This window comes from Prunus dulcis, chromosome 7 (genome assembly GCF_902201215.1).
Source record: "Prunus dulcis chromosome 7, ALMONDv2, whole genome shotgun sequence".
NCBI classification, from domain to species: domain Eukaryota; kingdom Viridiplantae; phylum Streptophyta; class Magnoliopsida; order Rosales; family Rosaceae; genus Prunus; species Prunus dulcis.
In genome coordinates, this window is record NC_047656.1 from 5,686,609 (window position 1) to 5,691,604 (window position 4,996).

Here is a 4,996-nt window from a genome sequence, read left to right on the forward strand (position 1 = left end):
ACCTTCAGCTCTTTCATCCCTTTACACATGATGTCCATGCTATTTTTCGAATAACATTTGCTTCTAAGTGTAGAAGCTCAAGTTTTGGACACTCCAGACCAACTGGGATCTCATCAATATTAATTGGTATCAGTAAGATTGTCATGTAATGGTCGTATATCTTTGGCCACCCTTTCTTTTCAGCGTCACATCTTATTAGAAATCTATGTGGATCTCTTGAGGCAATTTGTATGGCAACATCACGAACTATGTCATGCATCTTGGTATGGTCTTTCAATTTGCTATCTAGCAACAAAAACCTTCTTTGAAGTTTGTCAACCAAATAATGCACTCTATTTCTTGCTTCTTCCACTGAATCAGTGTTACTAAAATACCCTCGACCCCATCCACATCTAACCAAATATTCAATTGGAATATCATAATCTTCAGGAAATAAACAATAAAGCAAAAGGCATGACTTCGCTTCATCACTCTCCAATCTATCATAACTCCATTGTATGCTTGAATAAACTCTGTCATTCATCGAATAGATGCTTCTAGGAGCTGAACTTTGTAGCTGTTTGAGGGCATCATCTCATTCATACTTCCTCTTATTTTCTAGTGCTTTTGCAGCAGTTGAAATAGCAATAGGTAAACCTGCACACTTCTTCGTGACTTGTTTGGCCAAATCAGGATAGTCCAAGGATTTACCTATGATTTCACGGAAGAGTTCCCATGATTCCTCTGGTGTTAAAACTGGGATTGTAAAAATTTGTTGACTTCCCATTGCATTGCACACTTCCAAGTTTCGCGAGGTCAACAGAACTTTGCACTCTTTATGAGGTCCATAAGGAAGTCCAATAGCCTCAAAATCAAGCTCTGTCCACACATCATCTAATAGAATCAGGATCTTATTTATTTGCTTGAGTCTTAAGTAGAGCCTTAATGCTCTTCTAGTTTCGCTATCCTCCCTGTCATATGTAAATCCCAGCTCATCTGCAATTTCGGATTGAATCTTCCGAATGCTTTGGTTTTGGGACACAACTGCCATCACAACATTATCGAATACCTTCAATCCTGCCAATCTTATGATGATTTCTTTCACCATTGTGGTTTTATCCACACCCCTTATACCACAAATCCCAATCATTCTAACTTCTTCATTCTCCAAAACCTCTATCACGCTATTCACACATGTCATTCTAGATTTAAAATCTTTAAAACCTTCTTTGAATGTTTGACCATATCATCGGTGGAGGTGCATGATGAGCAACATTATTATTGAATGTTCTTTCTTTTTGGAGATGACGAATATCTTGGGTAATCTTAGTGGCTTTCCTACTTATGTTCCACCTGTAACATCCCGGTCCTAAATAAATTTTTAATTATTACTTTATTCAGGTACAAGACTATTTTGCACTGGAATATTTTATTAGTATAAAAGTTGACTTTTTGACCGGGTAGGAATTTGAAGATTTTGTTTATACCGTTGCGTAGACCGCGTTGTAACGAGTCCATAGACACGTTGTGGGCCCAAATCCGAGTTGTAATGAGACATCCACTGTCAAAATTCAAGTAGGGTCAAAATTGTAATTTTGCAAAACTGGTTTTTAAAAAAGACAAGATTCTCTCTCTCTCTTTCTCTCTCTCTCTCTCTCTCTCTCTCTCTCTCTCTCTCTCTCTCTCTCTCGCAGCCCTCCCCCACTACACAGCCGATTGGCTCTTTGAGCCACGGCCACCGCCACCCTCAACCATCGGCCACAGGACTAGTCACGTTAGAACCGCTGTCGCCTCCTCTTCCTTTCCCTACCGTTCCCAGCTGCAACCACCACCCTTAGACACCGAAAAATGCAGAAAACTCGCTGGAATTTGCAGAAAATTTTCGATGCTCATTTGAGCGTTTTCGGCCACCGTTTTTTACGAACCAAGTATGGATTTTGATCCTCTCGAGTTGTTTTTCCGCTAGTTGCATTAGTTTTGACATATTTCCGCATTTTGGTAGTTCTTTAAGTGATGGAAGTTTGGCCGGTTTTTGACCTCCGATTCCGGCCACTTCCATCAAATTTTTGGGGTATGTCCAAGAACAAAAATGGCTCCATTTGATGTCCTGAACCTAGGGTAGGAAGGTTGGCCCTTGATTTTGAGATTTTCCGGCCAGTGGTATCGCTTTCGATACCCAGCGCTGCCTGCGTGTGAGTAGAGTGGGTGAGTTACTTTCTGTCCTAAAATGATCTCCTAGCTGTCACGGGCGTGTAGGAATTCGCCGATCCCAATTCGGACAACGTTTGAGCCCCGATCGGATCTGGCATATTGTGCGATTTCTGAGTTCGATACATTTCAACTGTTGGATCGTAGTTATCCTCGTATATGTCGATCTAGATAATTCTAGGATTGTGTAGAAATTGATGGATCGTGAACCGAAGTCCCGGATACTCCGAAAAGGCCAGCCCTAGGGATATGGTAAAAGAAACCGTCCAATCATGCGATCGTGATCAATTTGACTGTCCGATCGTGACCAAAATTTCGGCACACGTGTCCTAGGCATATTGGAACCTTTAGGGACTTTCGGATCAGAATTTTGAGGTCGTGGACCCCACAGGACCTGGATTGACTTTTTGGGGACTTTATCGCTTTTAAGTCCCGAGGCACTTTTAGACCGCTTTAAACCTTGGGAAAAGCTGGCACATATAATTGGAAGCATATTCCACTATGCGAGGGTATATCTAAGGGTCATTTCAGTGTTTGGTATTAATGCTTAAGTGAAGCTGAGGAAACCTCTAAGAGTATGAGTATTTATTTATCTGTTTATTTACCACCTGTTTATATATTCATATAACTAATTGTGTTGTAAGATTGTAAATGTAGTATTTGAATGGTATGTTAATCAGTGAGCGATATGGTTAACAAACCAGTTAAGTATTTAATATATATAGTCGTAGTTGAAAAGGATGAATCATAGCACTTGGCTTTCATTAGATTGTGGCATATAAATGTATCTAGATTTTAAGAATAGTTGAGAACAAGTTTATCGAAAGTTGATATAAATGAAGGGTTATGGTTTTCAAACCCACCACGAGGGTGCCCCCTTGTTCCTTTGAAACAGTTTGGTTATTTTAATAATGCCCCATGAGTTTCGGGGACGCCTGAACAGTGTGGTGCAAGGAATGCGGCTCATATTGAAGTGTTATCGCTGAGACCTACGAGGATTGCAACTCAGATTGAAGTGGTATCTCCGAGGCCTGCGAGGATTACAGCTCAGATTAAAATGGTATCTCTGAGACCTGCGAGGATTGCGGTTTAGATTGAAGTGTTATCTCTGAGACCTGCGAGGATTGCGGGTCAGATTGAAGTGTTATTCTGAGACCTGCAAGGAATGTGGCTCGGTTAACTTTATGTTTTCGAGACCTGCGAGGATGGAATTGACGGTATTAAAGGAATTGACAGATCAGAAATGGGGGTAGGCCTAGGTGGAGAGAATTTAAGTTATGAGATGCTTTTGAACTAAATTAAGGATTTTATATGGTTATCATTATTTTCCTAAGCGTCACTTTTGTTTTACAAGTGATAGATGGAAATATATATGGATTCTAATTAAGTTGTTGATATATATATTTATTTATGGATTTTACATGAGTTTGATACAAGGGTGTTCGGAGCTTATAAATCTTTAACTTACTTTATTTTATTTTATTGTTTATTTATCTTTATCTTGCATTATTTTGTATAGTATTAAATAGCTTAAGTTTTTCTATAAGTGGTCTGTAAAGCCCTTCCGAGTGTCATCACCTCTAAAACTGAGAACATATTTCCAAAAGGTGTTGCGGAAGATGTAGCACATTGCCATTGGAATTTGGAGCGAACTTCATTACTTCTGTGGCAATTTGCTGCAGATTATGTTCAAATCCGGTACGAGTAATCCCAAATGCTTTGATCATGCTATTACGCTTTCATCATTGGAATTGATCATGCTGTTACGCTTTCATCATTGGAACAAGTACCTTTTTTCGGACTGCAAATAAATAAGAAAATATGAAAGATTTCCATTGAGAACCAGCTATAGATATTCATTCTAGAAAGAGTTGATAAATTGTACAATAAACTGACAAATGGCTTTGCATTATCTGGTTTGGGAAATTTTATAACTTTTCGTCATTACCATTCTTCTAAACTAGAAAGAAAAGAAAAATATGTATTTTCATTGGAGTGTTTGTTGTCTCTTTCATGATCATGGATTTCTCGTGTAACATCCCGACCAAATTTTAATCAATTAATTAATTTTCATAAATTCATTTAATTTAATGAATTGGAAATTTACAATTTTGCCCTCGGAGATAGGGTTATTTTGGTCACTTTTCAATCTAGAAGGATTTTGGGGAAACGAATGGCACCATGACGTAGATCGCGTCGATCTCAGTTGGTAAACATGTAGTGAGCTCAAATTGGAGTTGTAACGAAGAAGTTACGAGCTACAGAAGCCTAGTGGCATAATCATAAATATTTCAAAATGGGGTTTTAAAAATCAGCCGCCGGATTTTTGCCTCCAACTGCCACATCCGGCCACCAAATCGGGCTGGACCTGTACAAAATGTCAAGCTCGACTTCCTCTTCTAGCCCCATCCCTTCTTAGCCGCGATTCGTTGCACCTATTGTCGGAAAAAGTCAAAAATTGATAGGTTTTTACGTAAAAATTTCAACACTCGTTCCGACGATTCTGGCCACCAACTTCTTCAATCTAGGTATGCTTTTTCATTCTTTCAATGTGTTCTAGCTTATGGTTGGGTTGATTAGGATAATTTCTGCGTTTTGGAGCTCAAATTATCACTTAAAGTTTGGCCTATTTTCGGCTCGTGTTTCATACAAGTTCCGGTCACTTTTTGGCTATGGTGCAAGAACAAAAGTTGCTCCACTCATTGTCCTGATCATGTTGGTATAGATCTTGACTAGCGGTTTGGAGATTTTTCAGTCACCAAAATTTCTCTAGACACCCACACGCTGCCGGGGCGATTAGGACAATGAG

General features: G+C 39.3%; 1 pseudogene; it reads right to left on the reverse strand.

The window, feature by feature from the left end:
• LOC117635247 overlaps nucleotides 1-1,973 on the reverse strand; it is a 2,138-nt pseudogene extending 165 nt beyond the window's left edge.
• Nucleotides 1,974-4,996: the final 3,023 nt, after the last annotated feature.